The sequence below is a fragment of the Podarcis gaigeae genome (assembly GCF_964106915.1).
Source record: "Podarcis gaigeae genome assembly, chromosome: 5".
In the NCBI taxonomy this organism is placed as follows: Eukaryota; Metazoa; Chordata; class Lepidosauria; order Squamata; family Lacertidae; genus Podarcis; species Podarcis gaigeae.
In genome coordinates this window covers 60,888,237-60,909,830 of record NC_139681.1, presented here as the reverse complement: position 1 = coordinate 60,909,830, position 21,594 = coordinate 60,888,237, and the positions used below count along the sequence as shown (strand labels likewise).

Sequence of the window (21,594 nt, the reverse complement as noted above, 5' to 3'; positions counted from 1 at the left end):
GGAGTGAATTAAGCAGGTGATTCACACACAGGTGAATTAAGCAGCTGTGCAAGTTTAGCAGCAGAATGAGGAGAAGGGGCTGGGCAGGAGGACAGGGCAGTCATCTCTACCCTCATTTTCCAATGAGTAAGTCCAATAAATGAAACAGTTTTGAAGGAAGAAAGTCAACAGGGGTGTGCAAACTATCTGGTGTACTGCATAAAATGCAGTACTATTCTTTTAGAAAAAGAGGTGCGGGAACTCACCATGAACACCTCCCTCATTCTGTTAGAATGGCAATGGCGCCCACCTGAGAGGTGCTGGAACTGAGTTCCATCAAGTTTCAGGTGAAAGAAAGCCCCAGTAAAGTGTTGGGTGTGCAGCAATCTACCTACAGGACAGAAGCTATGGGTGTCTGCTCAGTGCCATGAGCTCCTGCCTCTCTGGAACAAGTTCATTTCCTTCAGACCAAGAGAGCTGACATGGAGAACCTGAGAGAGGTTTGTGGATTAGGTCTTTGGGAAAGTGGCAGCCATTTCTCACACTCAGGGTGACAGTGTTTGTGGCTTTTGAAACTTAGAAGAAAAGACTAGTAAGACATGATAGAGTTTCTCTTTCCCATAATCCTAGGACGCAGGGCCATTCAGTAAAACTGCAGGGTAGGAGATTCCGGACAGACAAAAGGAAATACTACTTCATAGAACACCTTGCTAAACAGTGGAAATTTCTGCCATAAGATATGGTGGTGCCCACCAACTTTGATGGTTTTGAGCGGGAATTAGAGAAACTGATGATGGGCGAGGCTATCAAGGGCTACTATCTACGATGGGTCTGTAGCCTTCCCAGCATGCTGGGAAACAACACGAGTAGAAAGTGGCTCCTTGAGAAACGTTATGCAAAATCAAGAAGGTGCAGAGGAGCATTCAGTCAAAATAGGAGGCTTGCCAAGGCCTTCTGGGTACCACAGACAGATTTCCAAAAAGGTTGGGTTCTGCTACAGCAGGCCAAAGGCATGGAGGGAGATCTTCTCTAATAAATAATTATAAATCTTTATTGCGCTCCAAAGACCCATAGAACAATTTCAGAACAAAATACAGTTAAGACAGCCAACCACAAAAAGAGAGAAACCAAGGCGGTCATTTTGTTTTGTCTCAAGCTTGATGATCTTCCTTTCTTTTGATTTCCAAAAGAAACTTTGCCACGGCCAGTGAAATATCATTAGACCTGTCATCCAAAATATGGGAGGCTTCAGATTTTCCCAGAAGATTTGCCAATAGGGGTTTGATCAGTTGGTCCCTTGCTTGCTCGTACTGCCCACAATGTAGTAAGATATGCTTCATGCAATTGATGTCCTGAGAACATAAGCAAAGCCTATTCTGATAATAAAAGGTCAGAGAAATAACGGATTTGATTTGAGATTTGGTTTGTCCTATTTCCTAAAAGTAACATGTCAACCTATTCAGTAGCTGCTTGTACCCAACCAGCTGCATTTGAGCGCCAAAGTTGGAAAGGAGAAGCAGTTTTCAACTAATCAAGAAATTAGATACGCCAACTTCTGAGTTAAGACATTAGGACATGATCCAAATATCAAATACAGCAATAGAGAGTCAAGGCCAAGGCTGGAAGGCCATAAAATTGGCTTGTCTTTTTTCCTTTATTATATCTACTCACAGAGGGCCTTGTCCAATGCCCAGAAGCAAACATGTTTGAATCCGGCTCAAAGAGTCTTGCCCAATGCCCCAATTAAATACTTTTTGAATCAAAGCCAAATTTCAGACAATTTCTTCTTGAAAGGAATCCTTTAGAAGCTTGCGGATAACTTTACACACAACTTCTTTGTGTGCATGTGTGTGTGAGGGGGAAATCACAGCGTACACTGTCATGCATGAAAACAACATGTGCATTTCTTCACAATTACAATTTGTTAGAAGCCGTAACCGCTCTACCAAGGAAGGATTAGTTGTAGGCAGGGGACAGACCGGCTTACAAAGCTCTTTCAGCGCTGAGTACAACCATTAGGGAAAGCGAGATGAGTGCTACAACCCCATAGTCGCCTTTGACTGGACTTAATATTCCAGGGGTCCTTTACCTTTACCTTCAACCATTAGATAGCCAACAGTAACCAACTCCAACACATTCCTAGTGCAAAACTGTGCACCCACTATCTAGTCTGAAAACATGTCACGTTTCCCCCCCCCCCCCCAAAAAAAACCACCCTTTACAACTGGTGGACTTGTACAGAGCTTCTGGTAGCAATGCTCCGTGAATGAAGGCAAGGTCAGCATCTCTAGAAGAAACACAACAAGAGGTCCCCTAGGTCTGTGTGTGTCTCCTCCTTGAAGGACACAAAGCAGAGGCAGCCAGAATGAGGATCCTTCTGAAAAACAAGAGCCTGTCAGATGTTCAGATCACAGAGGGACATAGAGGGATTCAAGCAACCCAAGAGGCCTCTGCTCTAGCCTACTGTTCAAAATCTCTGGCCATATTCTATGCCTTTTCTAACAGAGGAGGGGAAAGAGCCTTTTGAAGAGGGAACCTTTGAAAAAAGCCTCAAAGGCATGTTTGTGGTTCACCCCATTTAGCCTTTAAATGCCAAGCTATCTTTTGGATGTGGAGGCTCTGCACAGAACAGTTCTGACAAAAAATAAAAATCTGTGAAATTCAATAATGAGTTTCTTCCCCCCTTTTTTGAAAAGAAAAGAAGAAAACTCTCCCTAGTAAAAAGAAGAAGAAACAATATTGCTTCTGACCATGTCTGCTTCCAAACATAAAAGCTCCCTTGACATCACTGAGGAGAGACAGAAACACCCCCCCTCCCCACATTAATACACATGAACTCCAGGCACCGCACTTTAAATTACCGAGATCTTAGGAAGTTTATTATGGGGAAAGGAGAACTTGTGAGAAGAACGGAAAATAGTGTGGGCAAGATTTCTGGGGGAGGTTTCTTTTGCTCAAGGAACTTTTTTTGCACAGGCTTTTCTATCTGTGCTACTAACTCAGTGGAAGTTTAACTTTACCAGGGTCACTGAACATCTAAAATATCATTAAAGCAAAATCTAACCCGTTCGCACCCACGTGCATTTCCTACAACTGCTCACCTGCCTTCCAGATTTATGACCTCTCTGCTGCTGTGATTAAAACAATAATGGTTTGTTTTTCTTTCTGCTTAAGGCTTGATTATTCGTCTTCTCCTCCATGCTCTTCTGCAGAGGGTGGAGGCTGTTGAAAGCACCAAAGCATTCCATGCAGCATTCAGTAGCTGGCTACCGGATGCCCTGGGAGCAAAAACCAGAGCCTTAAGTTCTACATGCAGATGCAAGAAGCCACCCCAAGACGTGAAGGAAGTCACAATTACTTCTCATCTACCAAATCATCACAATACTGCTTTTGATATTACTTGTCCCCCTCCCCCCCAAAAAACAAAATGCAAAACTTTGCATAAAGGAATAAAACTCTATAAAGTGAACACTAAAAGTGATTGTGCACTAATTTCCAAACAATCAGCTACCACCCTACTCCCTAACATCATCCACAGGATCACCATTAAAGCTTGTCAGTTCTTACATTTGATACCATTAATCACCAACAGATACAGATATATCTACACACACACACACACACACACACACACACACACACACTTGCGACAATGATGAGATCCGATGGGCATTTATAAGATTGGTCCTCAGACCCTGACTTCGCCCACTTTTAACAGGGCCTTCTTAGATAAAGCAAAATGAAGTCTGGTGCTCTCAATATGTGGATAATATTCAGGCTTTCATTCTTTTCACTTTACCTTGGTTTTACACCTACATCATCTGGCCCTGGTCGGACTGAGCGTTTGCATGGAATTGAATCCAGGCAGTACTGAAGTAATAGTGCTGGGCAAAAATGCCTTTCACTGTCACTGAGAGCATTCAGCTTCCTTGGGCATTCAGGTTTGAGGTAATTGACAACTCTTGCTATTTTCTAGACCTGAGACAGGCAACATAGTGCCTCCAGATATTGTTGGACTATATAATATCCACTTTCCTTGACCATTGCCCATGCTGGCTGAGGCTGACGGAAGTTGCAACAACTTTGGGACTAACCCTGCTCTAGGCCACAAATGGTACTGAGGGCTATCTTCCAATCAGTGGGAAGCCCACAACCCTGTTTCTCACTGATTCAACAGTAGTAACTGCCAACGAGCTCAAGGTTAGACCAATATAATGCACTCTTCCACGAAGCTGCCTTTGAATTTTGCCTAGAAAAGCCCCAAATGGCTGAAGCTTAATACACCTAATGATTGCCTCTCCCCAGTCAGTCAAGAGCAGCCTCTTAATAGCATGAGCCATACACATGACAGCTGAGACCCACAGAGGACTCTTGGTGGTTCCACCCCCCCTTTGTTGCCAAACTTCCCCAGAGGCTCACTAAGACCCAAATCTGGGAATTTAATTATTAAATCTAAATTGATAGGTTACCTTTCCACCAAGAGCAGTCCTTGGCACAAGAAAATTAAGGCAAAAAAATTAAAACCCTATCGAAACAACTTAAAACCTAATGTGATCTGGAAAAAAGCAGCAACTTTAAGGTAGAAGGCAAAGTGAAATCAAAACCATAAAAGTCTGACAAAGAAATCACCTTTAAAAAAGAAAAAGAAAATTAATCTCCTAAACTTGGCAAAAATAGCCTAATGCACCTCTCTATGGCAGAGCTTTCCAAACTGTGCGTTGTGACACGTTACTGTGTCAGCTGTAGTGTGTCACACGAACACTCCCCATGCTCCTTTCAGGGCTGGAAGGGGGTTAGTTATCCTCTGATTTGCTAGTAAAACTCAATTACTGTGTTGCGAAATGATGCATGTCTAAAAAGTGTGTTACCAACTTGAAAAGTTTGGAAAGCTCTGCTCTGCTGAGAGACTCATACTACAGGGTCCCTACTGAGAAGAACCCTCTTGCTACCTAACTTCACTGCTGGTCTTAATTCATACAGAGGTTCATTTAGGAAAATGTGCTCTGTAAGAGAGCCAAGACCCAGGCCATTTAAGACTTCAAAGTCAAAATCAGCACCTTGTAACTGGTAGGTAGTCAAGCCTGTAGCCAGTGCAGGTCCAAAGACCTGGTTTGCTTCAGCTAACAGCTGCATTGCCATATTTTACAGTTTCAAGGGCAGTCCCACATATTGCACATTACAGTAGTCAGGTAAAAAATAATAGTCAACAGAGCATACACAGCAGTAGACAAGTTTTCAGCCTACAGAAAGTAGAACAGCAAAACGTGGGGTGGCTGAACACAGCAAACACCCCCCCACACACACTCCAACTACCCTTGGCACTGGGTGTCTAAGAACTTCTGAGCTATAAGCTTGTTCCCTAAGGAGTCTGACCCCATCAATACCACTGGGCCCACCCACAATAATCAATCTTGTCAGGATTATGTTTCAATTTATTCACCCTCATCTAGTCCATTATTGATCTCAAGCAGTCATTCGTGGAAGACTCTTGTCACACTGCAGAAAGGAAAGGAGAAATACGGCAATGTGTTACTAGCTTACTGAGGGCACCGTGCGCTGCACCCTTGAATAACCTCTCCCAACAATTTCATGTAGATGTTAATAATAAGGGGAGACAATATATAACCCTGAGGAACCTCACAGGACAATTCCTGCTGGTAAAATAAGGACTGTCTCAGCACCATTCTCTGGAAACTTCTGCCAACATAGAAACAAATCTACTGCAAAGCAGTACCTCTTACTACTGACCTATTTAAGTGGTTCAGAAGGATGCTTTGGTGGACAGCATTGAGAGATCATCAACAGGGCTACACCCTCTGTCCCTTGGCAGTGGCTGTGTGCAGACCAAGGCAGTGTCCAGCTCAAATCCTGGTTGGAACCAAGCTCTTTGTCCAAGAGCACCTGGAACTCATAAGCAGCCACCTGCTCAATCACCTAGGTGAAGATAGTCCATTAAAAACTGGCATCCAGTTTGCAGACACCTGGTTTCAAGGGAAGGCTTCAATAACAGCAGTTTGACCACTGCCTCTTTAAGGACAGCTGGCATCAGTCCTTTATACCAGGGATGGGCAACCTTTGGCCTTCTCGCCACTAAGAAAAGCTCTGCAGAATGAGAATGCATAGGAACAGTGTTGAGAGAAAGAAGAACGTTTCTTTCCACTGCTACCAAAAAAGAAGTCTACAAATTATTTCTAAATCATGTGTTATTCATAACTCACTCTAGCTTCCCAGTAAAGCAAGAAGGTGTCTGTGCTGTTACTAGAGGGAGTCTATGAACTATTTTGTCAACTGCACAACAAGCTGCCCATTTTCTTCTAGGCCCGTGACAGAATAGCAGAGAGAGTCAGACAAATATTCCTGTAACACCTCTGGGTCTCATCCACATTTATTTGCCTTCAGAAGTGGACCTTTCTAACTGGCCTTCCACCCTTGTAGATGTCATATAAGGAGCAGACAGCCTGCTGCCCTCCTGTGGAATGGAATGGCCTTCAGCCCCAGCAAACATTGCCAATAGTCCACAACATCTGGAGAGCACCAGGTTGGCAACCCTTGGATTAGAGCTTTAACTCCAGTTTCATCCAAGTGGTGATCTATGGACTCCCACCCAAACATGACCCCCTATTTTGTCCAGTACAAAAATCTATATCTAGAATATGAGCTGCTATACATGTTCTACCCAGCAGACACTGCAATCATGGCTCTGTCTCAATAGCAATCACAAGATCCTGAGCCACACCTATTAAAAAAAGGTTATCTGTGTTAACACAGAAATCCCCTAGAAGCCTATTTTTACAATATTGGTGGCTGTCAGTGTTTTACTGGATACTTGCAGCTTTGCTTTCACCTACGACTAACTGCCCTGAGATCTGGCTATAACATTCAGTAAGGAAACAGGAGAGTTGCCCTTTCTGAAACCTAATTGGCTGACTCCCCAATCAGCCTACAGCCTCGAAGGGTTTGGGTCAGGCCCAATCCCCTGCTGCACTGTGTTTATGTCCATCTGTCCTCATTAGGACTCCCCTGTTCCCTATTCCATCTGCCTCACCATGTTCCTCTCATCTCAATTCCTGCCTTGCCTGTGCTTGTGGTTCTGCTGTACTACTTACCTTCCTGGTTATTGGTCCCCTGCTCATCTTCCTGACCGTAGTAACTAGCTGCCTCTTGAACCAACAAATGGAATGGATCTCCCAGACATGCATCTGGGCATGCTCCCATTTGCTGGCCAAGCTCCCAGCAGCAATTTTTTTTCTCCCAGAACATGATAGTTCAGCTCAGTGATTTGATGACAGAAGCACCTGCATTCATACCATTCTGTACATAATGATCATGCATGAATGAATGCCTGTGTACAGGCAACGAATGTTAATAGTCACACAGAGCCAATAAACAATGATGCACATTCTTGAGCACCATCTACTGGGATATTTCCAATTTGTACTGCACAGTGATGTAGACTTCTGGAAGACCAGGTCCCAAAGTAGGCTAATTCTGGATAATTCAGTGAGCCATCATCCACACAGAGCATAAACTGGTGCAACATTTAATGTGTTTCACCCAATGATATCAGAAAAATGACAGCCCTTGCAGTTCACATGGTGCGGCATATACTTGCAATATCTGAAAACCAGTTATCAGCAGGCATCCACAAATCCATTCACCAACTCTCCAAGTGTTCCCCTAGTGAGAAGGACAATCAAGGAAGCATAAATCCCATCTCCTGAGCTCTCACTTGATTTGCCCTTTGGAGAAGATGGAAAACAGCAGGAGTTGTCTTGCACTGTTTCTTGTCTTATACAAATCTTGGTGAGCAAGAGAATATCAACCAGCCAACCTATTTCTTGTGTCTCTGCCCTGGAGAGCAGCCAGAGAGGTAGGGTCAAAGGGTTTTGTGGTGAAGCATCTGCAGGGCGCTCTCTCCCTGCTTATTCGTTTCTCTATAGTCCCGGCATAAATGCCTTCCTTTCTCCCAAGCTGCCTGTAGGTGCCAGAGGACTTGGAGAAAGATGGGGGAAGTGGTTAATTATCATATTTCCTACCCACTCTTCATTGCAAATGTACCGGTAATTCCACAGGAGGTTACAATTAAAAACAGAACTGCATACACAACACAGTCACCTAAGAAAACGAAGTAGATAGATGATATCCACTCTGGCCCTCAAGTCCAAGCCCAGCACTCCAGCTGATGAAGAAAACCCAGTCAAGTCTGTGGCACCTGTATCTCAGAGGGAAGAGAATTCCAAAGCTAGGGTGCCACCACTGAGAAGGCTTTCCCTGAACTTGCTTTGAAGGAGCATAAAAGAGGCTGGCAGATGAGTTAAGCAATATTTGTGGGCCACCACTTATCCCATTTATGCATTTTGATCTACATGGAACTGGCTTTGAAAGGTGGTCACCATATTGGCAAAATCAGCTGAACACCAAAGATTTCATAGCAAGTTTTCAAAAGAACAACTGTTCACAGAGCAAGCTTGTCTCAAAATACCCTTAGCTGGGGGGTCTGTGATGCAGTCAGCCAGGAGTGGTCAGAGAATAAGCAAAGACTGAAATGTAATCAGACGCTTTGAAAAAGTTTTCCCCATGTTTGGGAAAGTAATCATCGTGCAAACAACGATCTTGTTTTTCTCCCTCTGTTGAAGGCCCTTTCATTAACAGTGCCAACGATATTGAGGAAGAAGATAAGCCATATTTCCCGAGATGTTAAAACAAGAAACGAAGGCCTAATTGCATTTCCCCTTATTGTATTTCATCTCTCTTGATCCTGAGGGAAACTTCCAAAATATGTTGTTATTTAAATTCCACAACATTAAAGCCTAGTTCCTAATAAGGTACTGAATATAGGTTCAGAGTGGATGTTAATGATGAAAAAAGGTTTCCTTCCCTCCGGAAACAAAACAAAAGACGAGGTTGTTTTGAGAGCATACGGAATCAGGCAAGATTCTACAAAATATTGAATATATCTGTTTTGTTTCCAAAAGGTACATAGCATTATCGTTTCCCTTTGTCAGTGACACTAATAGCACTGGGAGGAGAAAGATATTCTGCACAAAGATCTGGAGGTACTATGATGCCAGCGTGGGCTGTACAGGACAGGACACGAGGAAACACTTGAGGGTTATTTCACACATTATTTAATTTTATTGTTAAAAAAAAGCTCAGCAACCTTTGGGGTGTCCTGGTTTTTCTTTTTGAAATATGGCAACCTTACTTATAGGTCAGATTTCAGTAAAATTTCAGTAAAAACCATGTGGAAACCAGAATCACAGATCAGTGGCTTACCGTGAAAGAAAAACTTTTTTTCTTTTATTGTAAGCCTGGTGACATAGGAAAGTTTTCAGCAAACAGTATTACACATACACACACATGCACACACATGCACACGTCACCTGATGAATCTCTATTGGAAGAGACTGACCTGACCAGCAGGTGAAACTGACACGGCACGCAGCAGGTAATGACAGCACTGCAGGGAGAGGACTATGATTCTGAAGAATACATAATGAAAATTAGAAAAGCACTGCTGGTTGATTAGGCTGCAGCCCTGCAACCTTTAGAAGAAAACCCCAACTCACTCTCCTCACAAATAACAGCCATTTTAAAAACAGCTAACGGGGCCATGAATCTCAGGATGGAACACAAGACAGACATGGACAAGCTTAAAATGGTGGCTACTGCTATGGAGTTTTGTGCAGCTGATCAGGAGAATCAGATCTGGGGGGAAATAAATGCTTCCGGGAGGGTGGGCGTGGGGGTGGATATCCCTGAAAAAGAAGAGAATGAAATTGCCCCAAAGTATTCCTTAAACCTGGCAAGAAAAGCTGAAAGCACACTTGAATAAGAACCAACTCTAAGGTGGTGGTGGGGAAACATTGGGGATTTTTTTTTTAGCCTGACATTTTAAGATCTGTATAAACTTTTGACATAACTTGGATCTTTGTATCGTGTTTTCCCCACTTAAGCATGTTTGCACAGGCTTTCCCCCAGGAGGCTTGCAAAATAGTTTTCAAAAATCCAGCCCCAAAAATCTGGGATATTTGTCAATATAGTCTCATGTATTTGGTGTTACTCTTAATCCGAACAAACATGAGTCACCCTTGATTTTATTTGAGGAATGTCATCTCAGAGCCTGCTCTTGAAATTTATCTTGGAGCAATTATGGCTCTGGTCCACCGACTTCCTCTTCCGGCTCCCATCCGTTCGAACAGCTAATGGTATTTTGACTGCACTTCTACAAGTTGCCTTAAATGTTATGATTTAAAGTCCTTGCAATTCCTCTTAAATTGTTCAGGCCTTCCTGGTAACAGTTGCTAAGAAAAATAGCTGAAGACACATTAGTTGCTTCCACATTACCCAAGGTCTGGGAACATCTGGTGCAAAGGATGGAAGAAGGTCCCCACATTATCAACTCAAAACAACTTCTCCCTCTTTTCTTGCTTCCTTCAGATTTCAAGGCATTTCCTTCCCCCAAATCTCTCTCCAACCCAGCTACACACACACACACACACACACACACACACACACACACACACACACCTTATTTTAAGAAGGAACAAATTGAGACACACTAAATGTTTCCTACACATCATTCCTAAAATAACCAGCTGAGATTTTTAGCAACTGTTATTAATAAACCGTTTAAGCTGAGCCTGAAAATGACACCCACCAACTGGAAGTGGAAACGCTGAAAAATGCAAAGATGCTTGCCCTCCAAATTCTACACAAGTTTAAAGAAAGATTAAATGCCTAACCTGTTGCCCAGTGTACTCTTGCTACTGTAGAAGAAAATCCCTCTGCCCCATATTCTTCATTGTGGCAGTTCCCTTGGTTAGCTCCTATTCGTTTAAAGAGAAATTCCAAGGAGTCCTGGAATTTATAACCCAGTGGGGCTCTGGTCCATGAAAGCTAAAACCACAATAAAACGTGTGAGCCTTTAAGGTGCCACGGGACTCTTTGTTGGTCTTACTGCAGCAGAGTAACATAGCTTCCCCTCTATCATTCATTTCAATGGGGATTGTGCAGGAAAACTTTGCAGTGTATCATACTTGAGGCTTCAAGCTCTTATGCCTTTAATGGTCCAATGAGGAGCCAGACAAGGAGATTAAGAATATCTCTCCCCACCCACCTCCTCTCCAAGGGTGCCCTTAACACACTTCCACTTTGCCACAATAATTTGCAGCAGGTTTTAAAAGAGAGGTGTAGAGAGAAAACGGAGTCATGTAAAGGCCAAGCTATAATAACCGAATGCTAGCACAAGCCCTATGCAAATGTGCACAATTACATCCAATAACATAATTACTAGGGTCCGGTTTCTTAAGGTGTGTGGTCTCTGGGCTGCTCACAGCTTCAAGATTCTGTTATTAGTACTTTTTTGTGCTGGCTGGTGTTTTTAAAAGCTGTTCTCATTTAAACAGTTGCATTTTGAGAAACAGGATGCTATTTTATTTCATTGCATGCAGCCTTGGGTTCATGGAGAGTGGAAGGTGGGATAATTATGTATAATGCACAAATATTCAAAGAGGAAAGCCAAGCTTAAATTGTTCCAAACAACGTCTCCCAGGCCAAGTTCAAGATTTGAACTAATGGCTGTTGTTGTGCCGTGGCATTTGTTTACGGAGTCTGGTGCGCTATTATCAACCGCAGGCCAATTGTTGCTGCACCTTGATGTTGCAATCACTTCCACTGCCTGGGAGCCTTTAACCCCCGTCATGAAATTACATGAAATTGATTTCTGCTCACAACAAGGCCTGAGATTACACCGGCAACCATAACAAAATTGCAGCTCCACCAAACAGATTTCCCAAAACAAAGTAAAATTAACAAGAATCTGATCAATTTCAGTACAGCTACTCACAAACTTGTAAGAGCAACTGTGAAATAGCTTTAAAATCACCCATTTATTCTGTTGTTTAGAAGCTGACAAACAGAAGCTCAAGGCACCATAAAGGAGGGAAAAATTAGAGGGGAGAAAACAGTGTAGATATATCTTTCCATACCAAATCAAACTTAGCTACTACCTCGACATTCAGATAACAGCAAGATCCTTCTCCTTTACAGTGACAGACCATCATAAGCACATGCAAAAGTTTTCACATTCAATACCCAGCATCTCCAGTTAAAGGGATCACCTACAGTCTTCTTCAAACTTGGGTCCCTGGGTGTTCTTGGGCTACAACTCCCATCATCCCTGACCATTGGCTGAGCTGACTTGCGATAATTCTCTGCACAATTTTGCTACTGTTTCCTATCAACATGCAAATTGTGTTCCCTTGATTTAGGCAGTTCAATATTATTAGCTGGTCCAAAGTCAATACGGGAACCTAAAATCTGCGTTGTTCATGCAAAACCGCAGTTAAGTTTCTAAAATCAAGAGGGAATGAGCACTGGCTGGAAGTCAATATCAAGAGTCAATATCTTAAACCAAAACAAGGAGCATTCAAACCGTCTAGGTCTTCATGGGCTTTTTGAAAGTTTGCAAATGTTTTCTTTCCAAGCTCTGATTACATGATGGCCATGCTCAGAAGCCCTGAGCAAAATCAGGGCACTCCTAAGTGCTGTACAATGTATTTGCAACCTGTTTATAGCCCAGACAATACAGAGGAAGTGCTGCTGTTTCCACATTGCAAATGAATTGAGATAAGTATCTTTGCTTAAGACATTGACTCTCGATATTGACATCCAGTCAGTGCTGTGTCTCTGATTGCTTCACTGACGGGCAAGTCTGTTGAAATGGTAAACTAGTGATCGCTTGGATGATGGTGTTTTCTTGCCAGTTTAGTTTTTTCCAGCACAGAACTGAAACTGCTATCAAATATTCACATGGATACTACAGAATTGTCGAAAGCCTGGGAGAACAAAGAAGTCCTAGCAGGGCACCAAAAAAGGCAACAACCTGGGTGCTAGGCAAGTTTCCATAGAGAGAGCATTCCATAAGGATCCTGGGAATTGTATTTTGTTAAGGATGCTGAGAGTTGTTAGGTGACCCCCTTTCCCTCACAGACCTACCAGTCCCACCTGTTAGGGCTTTCCTAAACACTCTCAGAACCCTGTTTAAATTGGTATGATACTGCTTTAAATGTATAGTGCAGATGAGATCAAGGAAGGACCAACAAAAAGGCCGTCTTTCAGCCACCCACTATTGTGGCCACCCTTCAGATTGAGGAGCTACTGTATACAGAGAAGGGTCTTCACAGGTGATCTGAAGGTATTAGTAGGTACATCTGGGAAGAGGTGTTCCCTTAGATGTAAGGTCATGTAGGGCTTTCTAGATGAAAACCAACACCTTAAATAGGGACCTGAAACTATTCATCAGCCAGCGTGGGCAATAAAAGACTGGCACCTGTCCTAAACAGCGTGGGCCCAGAATTGTTAGCAGATAACCTCACCTATTGTAGTCTAGTGCACTTGCCAAGAGCAACCAAAGGCTGCTACCTTATTCAGTGTAGCGTGATCAAATAATGAAGCTTCACATACAAGGCCCTCTCAGAAGAGGCTTCCCAGCTGTGGAATTCCGTTTCTCACGGAGGATAACTTTCTAGAAGCACTTCAAGTTCTTTTTGTCTGGCTTGGCTTTTGGCTTTCACTGATAAGCCATTATGGAACCATTTTTCGCCATTGTTATGGCCATCATTTTGTACTTTGGTATTTTGCATCTTTTGCTAGCTGCCCTTCAGAAAGAAAGGCAGGATAAAGATGTCAAAAATTAAGTGGATTAGATGTATACAATTTTAATGACATTTATTCAATATTTTATCTTTATGTTTGATTAACAGCATTGCTATTTTCCTAGAGCTCTGAGGAGAGACACAATACACATCAAGATAAAACAACTCAAAGCCTGTGGTGTTACAAAAAGTGCCTATGAAAGTAACATACGGTCTCCAACTTTACATGGTCATTTTAAGAGGCTGCTTCTAATTGGAACATTAAAACATTTGCCTGATGTAGAAAGGAAAGAGAAATCCTGTCCTCACCAGTGAGTTTCTGCTCATCCACTCTAAAAAAGAATCTTTGGGTGACTCTCTGCTTTGAATGATGTAAGAAATAAGAAATAAAAGCAGCAATAAAAATAAAATGTAAAGTCATACAGCACCTAGAACAGCAACAGAAAGATCAGCATGAATGAATCTTTCTTTATTCAATCTCATCCCAATTGGGAAAGCCATCATTACTTTGACAACCCTCGGGTGTTTGTCACCAAGATAGCAGAGTACAAATGTTTCCCTCATCTCATTGCACACTTTGCAGAGATCAGCTCTTCTGGGAAGCAAAAGCAAATATTAACCCTTCGGATATTAGCCTAGGGTGATTATGGTAATTTTGAGCCAGTGGCAATAAGCAAACAGACTGATGTTTAGAGTAAGACATGCCTTCAGGCTCTAACTAAGGCCTGCTCCTGTTAGCCTCACTGGTCAAATTTCTCAGGGAGTGGCATAAGGACTGCAAAACCAGCAATTGATGGTAAAACCAGTGAAGTCTCATTTAAAAAAAACAACAACCCAAAACATTTTGGTTGCATATTCTATACAAAAGAGATAATGCACTTAGTTTTATTTTTATGACAAAGAGATGAAAATATATTTCCTGCACATTTACAGCACACTGGCACTGATAACTGAGTAGCATGAAATTCTTGTTGGGCACAGCTTCCAAAGACAATCAAGTAAGTGGGTGGCAGCTGTGCCACTCTGTTTGGCACAAGGCAGTCAAACTCCTTATTGCATCTAAAAGACGGCAGATAGGAAAAGGGATTAATATAGGAGGCTGGGCGCCATGGAATTTCAAGGGGCGCACAACGAACGCAAGACCAGAGCCAGCACATGCTAGAGAAAGAATGGCCCTGCCCTCTGCTTATCTACACTGGAATGCCTTCAGCAGACACAGAAATAGAGGAGGGGGAAGCAGACAAAACAAACGGGCTGTAGGCCACCATGAAGCTACTGAGTGCACAATGGTCCTGATGTGTTGTTGTTTAGTCGTGTCTGACTCCTCGTGACCCCATGGACCAGAGCACACCAGGCACTTCTGTCCTCCACTGCCTCCCGCAGTTTGGTCAAACTCATGTTTGTAGCTTTGAGAACACTATCCAACCATCTCGTCCTCTGTCGTCCCCTTCTCCTTGTGCCCTCCATCTTTCCCAACATCAGGGTCTTTTCCAGGGAGTCTTCTCTTCTCATGAGCTGGCCAAAGTATTGGAGCCTCAGCCTCAGGATCTGTCCTTCCAGTGAGCACTCAGGGCTGATTTCCTTAAGAATGTATAGTTTTGATCTTCTTGCAGTCCATGGGACTCTCAAGAGCACCATAATTCAAAAGCATCAATTCTTTGGCGATCAGCCTTCTTTATGGTCCAGCTCTCACTTCCATACATCACTACTGGGAAAACCATAGCTAGGAAAACTGTGGCCCTGATAGCCCGTCTCTAATCATTACATTTGAATTCTGCACTTCTGACAAATTTGGAGGTTTTACAGGGTTGCACCAAATCTGTACAAGTGGAGGCTCTTGGAGAATTGCCCACCACCAAGTAAAGCAGTCAATTTGGGAGATGCTAAGCATTGTATGCCATAGATGCAATGCCCCAACGGGCACATCAGATTGCCACACTCAGGCAGGCTGAATTGAGCCAAGAGCAAGATTGGTAGTCATTTTGGTAAATGAGGAATTATATGAAAGTTTGCAATAAGGCAGAGGTGGCTATCTCTTTGGGGTTTTGTCGGTTTTCGGCTGAAGGACCATGTTGAGGGTTGGCATGCCAACCTGGGCTCATTTCACAAGCAGATGCACACTCACACATGCATGCATTCTGCAGAGGGGATGGACACAGAAAAGTGGTGGGAAAATGCATATGCACATCCATAGTGAGGCGGGAAACAGACAAGCAAACAGACATACACAGAGAGCTGGGGAGGCGGGGGGGGGGGGAGCTTCTCTAGGGCAACACAGTGAAGGAGGGTCTCCTCCTGCCCCAGTACTACCCTAGAGGGACAATAATGCAATGTTTGTTTCCCATAGCAGCAGTGAGGTAGCACTGTCTCCTCCTATACCAGCACAGCTCTGAGGTGAAAGAAGGCCATGCTTCCTCCTGTTTCCTAAGCCTCTCTAAAACCTTGACAAAATGCAGCCAAATTTGGGCAGTGTGGATTGCAGGCCACTAAAAGCCACTTGGGGCCTGGAAATGGCCTGGATCAGCTACCCAGGAATTAAGATAACATTACACTAAGTATTTAGGACTTCCTGTTTGGAAACAAACATTTAGATTCAGCTTAAGTGTCCTTGAAAGCAGAAAAGCCAGACATATATGCAGCTGCTGGCCTTGGTTTGTTTCTGTGCATTTCTGAGGCAGAGTGACTATGGTAAATATGGCTTCTCAATTCAGCCAAAATATTATTATTATTATTTGAATTTATATACGTAATTTCGTTGTCCCTGAGAGGGGGCAATGACAATAAAGATATTATTATTATTATTATTATTATTATTATTATTATTATTATTATTATTATTATTATTATTATTATTATTTAAGGTACCGCCCTATACGTAGAGGTCTCAGGGCAGTTAGCAAACCTGCTTCACACACTAGTTTCTGGATTTCTGGCTGATCGCAAATCATGGTCCATCCATTTAGACATCTGCCAAATTCTAAGTTAAGCATTCTCAACTATGTTTTGGCATGAAGTCTGAATTGAGATACTCACAGGAAAACTGTGGCATCTGCCAACTGCTGTTCACTTTACTACTGCTCCATCAGCACCTCCCATCCCCAAGACACATGTGCATAGGAGAAAAAGAAATCTTTACTTTTGGTAAACCTACTGAACTGCTCTCAGGATTTGACGGATGCTGAAAAACAGAGGACAGTCTCTTTTAGAAAAGGGCATGTTCAAGGGAACTAAGATAGAATGCAGGGGCCACACACCATACTGAACTATGGCCTAAGTGCTCAGAACTCCCTAAAGTAAAGTTAGTAAGCTATGAAAAAGAAAATAAATGCTCAAGCTGTTTTGTTATAGTCATAAATATTTATAGTTTGCAATAATGCTGCACAATAAGAGACCTGTTGTAACATATTTACAGTACTTGACCTCACAAATAAAACATGTTCTCCATTTTTGTCCTGTTGCATAGGAAAGCAGGTGTTAATTCTATTCAGTTGCAAAAAGATAAGTGTAGAATTCATTATGTTTTTATTCAATTCAGATTTCATTTTCAATCAAGTCTTTTAAGTCACTTAATATAAAATATGACTTCATTTTTAAAAATATATTTTTAAATCAATTTTATCCATCCTGCATTCTTCATAATTAAACTCTCTCTCTCTCTCTCTCTCTCTCTCTCTCTCTCTCTCTCTTTGTGTGTGTGTGTGTGTGTGTGTGTGTGTGTGTGAAAGAGAGAGGGAGAGAGCGGGAGAGAAACAACATCTTCTGGAGTAGTCATGAAAAGTATCACTTGGTTTTTGGAAAGGGTTTTATACTGGAACAACAAAATGTGACAGGAGTGGGAAAGGAGGTGAGAATCCTTTATTTTATTCCCTGACCTCAATGTACAATCCAGGTTTCAAAAACTGAGACACTTCATCTGCTGGAACAGAAGGACCGGACACAACAAGCCCCAGCTCTGTGAGGTCTCCATCTGAGGGTCAACAACTAGGACCAGACCTAAAGGCTTTGTTTGTTTTCCTTCTTCAAGAGTACAGTATATAAAATGCAAACAGTTAGCTACAGATGGGTTGCTCTGCAAAGATACTGAAACCAAATCCCCCCTCTTTTTTGTGTGCGTGAGCGCTGCAAATCCTACAGTAGGGTTAGTTAGCTTTGCTGGCTGAATGCCAACCAACCAAATTCCATCTTCTCTGCCTGTCCGACTGTATTTATAAGACTTGGGCCTGTGTCTGCAGTTTTTTATTTTGTTAGTGTGAACAACTGGAGGAGGGGGGCAGGGGCAAAAAACAATCTTGCTCTGGAAATCGGTGGTGCTTTGAACAGCATATGAAATGGGTACCTGGTCTGGTTACAAACCCAGTTCTTAAGAATAGTAACAGGAAGCAACTTGCATTCAAAATACTACCAGAGAGTTCAGCTTCTTTCTCTCCCAAGAAACCAATCAGCAGATTGGCCTAGAGGGAAATAAAAATTCTGTCCCAACCAAAATCTATTTTATCAAGGGTAAGAGGCTATTTTTGTATTTTAAATAATCAACAGGAAAAGAGAGATGTAATTGAAAGTAAGCCGGAACCAAGCCAATCCTTGCACTGGTGTTTTTCAAGAAAATCTCTGTGCTGTTGCTGTAAGGAAGTGGCCCATTTCTGTTTGAGATGTGCTAATACTAATGATCCCGTGGGTGCTTTCCCAAATCACAAAACTGGCAAAATGCAATTGCACATATGCCCTGGGCTCATCAAGAGGCAACTGCTGTCATGCATCACAAAATCTGCCTGGCTTGCAATGAGTTTGCAAAATGTATTTTTTTAAAAAAACAACCCACCCCCACGCTCTGTTCCTCTCTAAAACCTGAAGGTTATAGAAGTGCAATGCTGCCAGTTTCTTTTGAGTAAGACAAAGCCAAGGTGGACAACTCTCTCACAACAGAGTGCCAGGGGAATCTACAACTGTGTTAAGTTTTATGTCAAACAAGCAGAGAGAGAGAGAGAGACTGGAAACATTTATGGAGTTTTTTTTGGGGGGGGGTACCTCCTTGCTTTGGCTCTCCCAACCACAGTGGTGTTTCAGTGGGGAAAGACTTCAGAAGGATGTGTTCCCTTGCCTTCTTGTTAAGGCAGTCATGGCTTCAGTATGCAAACAAAAGCTATTTAAACTGCAGTGGCATCGATCCCATCACCCTTAAGGTTAGCTTTTTAAGTTGGAAGGGACCCTGAGGGCTATCTAGTACAACCCCTTGCAATGCAGGAATCTCAACTCGTACAGGATCCCACCCTTCTCCAGGAAACACACATTTTAAATAAAAATTTATCAGTCAAATTTGATTAATTCTCTTCCTTTCTGCCGAAAGAGACTCGTTAAAAAAAAAAACGCTGAGAAAAAATTATTTGCCAGATCTGACACATACATGGCTCATAGAATGTAACCTTAGGACAGCAAACACTTGTTTTGCACTTCCCCATACCAGAGCTTCAGCCAGGGAGAAGATGGTTGAGCTAGAGACACTTTTGCCCCAAGCTGATTCCAGAAAACTGAAGAGACAGGAACTGCAGCTTTCTCTGCCTTTATACCACACCTTCTGATTTCCTTAATGCATTGTCTACAAAAGAGGAAGACTTAAGACCTTGGTTGGTAAGATGCATCCTCCAGGACCTTCTGAACAGACTAGCACTAGAGGACCGTGCATAGCATCCTTGCTCGTTCTTTACATGGACAAAGAACCCCTTTAACATCAAATATTGCTTAGACCAGCTCAGCATTCTTGTGGACTTCTGTAGAAAATGACGCATGTTCTCATAGCATTATATGCAAGCAAACCAGTACTGATGTGGTTTGTGCAATACTCTTCATTTATTATTAGGCTTTTATTTTTCCTCTCTTTCCGCTCATAATCTACTTAAACGTGACTAATGGCCAACGCCAAAACTACAGAGCCAGGAAGTACAGTATTTTATACCAAAGTTCAGGATGCAAATTGAAACAAAGGCCTTGTTGTTAAGATTTCCTTTGAACTCCATATAGAAGTTCATTCGCTGTAGTTCTTTTTAAACCACACCTCCAAGTCCTTGTGGGAAAGCACTGGGTGGGTTTACTCCTATTTTTTCTCAGCAGAGATAAAAGCAGAAGAGACAAAAATCTAAATGAATGAGTTGTGTTCCAAGGCCAACCACTGCAAGACAAATTACTCGGTGGTGTTGGGTATTTTTTTGAGGGGGGAGAGGCAAGAAGTCAGGGAAACTTTGAAATGGAGGTTGAAAGATTAATGCTGGGAGTGTTAAAAGTTGCTAACCATCTGCAAGGCACTTCTCAACTCACATTGCCTCTCAGATCAAATAAGCAGATTCCCATCCTACAAAACTCATCTGGAACATGGATGGCTGTGGGGTTCAGCAAATCCCTAGGGAGGGAGAATAAATCCAAGGGATGAGCGGGAAAAGTCTAAACCATGTCTCACAAGCAGTTCTGGCATTCTGTGATTTGCTGAACTCTATGGGTTGTACCCAACTAAGCAACACTCAGAGTAAGCCCATAGATTTTAAGTCCATTATTTCAGTGGGTCAACTTTGAGTATGACTTGGTTGAAAGGAACGATTACCAATTTCTGCAATGTACTTACAGAACGCAGCAAAATCAAGTCAGTTAGCAACACATTTCCAAAGAGAATCATGGGGGCGAGGAAAGGACTCACCGTGCCCCCCCCCTTCGACAATCCCCACCCAACCTGCGCTCAGTTAGGAACAAGAGAACTGTCAACTTCAACAGCACAAAGAGTTTCATAGAGTCAAAGTGTGCCACTGTGCACATCTGAGGAAATTGCAGATGACAGCTGGATAAGACTCTTTCACAAGATTCTGTCAATTCTCTGTCTTCCCAGCAGAGTGGGAGGTACTAGGACAACCCAGAGTTCTGTTGAATGTCTGCCTCTATGGTACTCAACATCTGGCTTGAATCCAGTCTTGCTCCAGCCCTCCTCTCCCATTCCTGAAATCTAGAGATTAGGGGGAAACTAAGCAGCTTCTTAACAGTTCCTCTGCATGTTTACTTGGCAGTAGATCCCACTGTTTCTTGTGGGACTTATTCCCAGGGAAGTTTGCAGAGGATTAAAGTCTCACAATGCAATCATGCAACCCTATGCACATGACCGGGGCTTCTAAATTAGTGTTTATAGGATTATAGCCTCAGTAAACTAGGTAGGGGGCATAAGAGTGTATATATTTGGATGAAGCTATTGGTTGTACTTTTAAAGTATTTGTATCATTTTGGGGCTAATGCATTATATCTGATTTGATGTTGTTTTATTTGTATTCCAATTTTTGTTAACCATATATAGTTGGTCCCCTTGAGGACTAAGTTAACAGACAACTAATAAATGTAAACAATAATTAAGAATAAATATTGTATTCCATTAGAATCAGAGACGTGGAGGATACAAAGGCCACCTAGTCCCACCATGATGCAGGAGAACCTCTTACTTTATTGAAATGCCTCTATTGTAGGGATTTACAGTCAATGTCAGAGTGCAAGAAACTCCATGAGTCGGCCATTTAGTTGGAAAGAGAGCTTTTTGCAGGCTACCCCCCAAAATTCCAGAAGTTTCTGGAAGTGGGCACACTATAGCTTTTGGCAAAGGGGCACCGAGCACGTTTTGTTTGAGACAGTTATTCATTTCAACAGACAGCTACAGCATTAGACAGGATAAAAGCCATTTATTCTTTTTTCTTGCACAGCAACACAACTTGTATATGCCACTTTACTTTGGCAAAGCCTCTTTAAAGGAAGCTTTAAAAGTCCAGCGAGTGGAGGGGGAAAGCAGAAAATTAATCCTGTCTTTTCTGATTTCAAGTGTGTTAACAGGAGGAACTGTTGACTGCTTATGATTGTACTTTAATGCTTCTACTCCTAGTCTGTCCAGTGTCTCCATTAGGAAAAGCAGAAGACAGTTAAGAATGGACGAGTCAGCAAT

General features: G+C 42.5%; 1 protein-coding gene and 1 long non-coding RNA gene across 3 annotated transcripts in view; one reads left to right on the top strand and one right to left on the bottom strand.

Annotated features, from left to right (window-relative positions):
* The window catches only part of HS6ST1 (heparan sulfate 6-O-sulfotransferase 1), a 184,321-nt gene that overhangs the window by 148,284 nt on the left and 14,443 nt on the right, over window positions 1–21,594 (bottom strand). The gene's annotated exons all lie outside the window — the stretch shown is intronic.
* Window positions 12,712–14,083, top strand: LOC310845898. Of its 2 annotated transcripts, none has more exons than XR_014565035.1 (2): window positions 12,712–13,166; window positions 13,746–14,083. It is a non-coding gene; the product is annotated as an uncharacterized lncRNA (long non-coding RNA). The 2 variants fall into 2 exon arrangements; XR_014565036.1 differs by having other exon boundaries at window positions 12,712–13,177.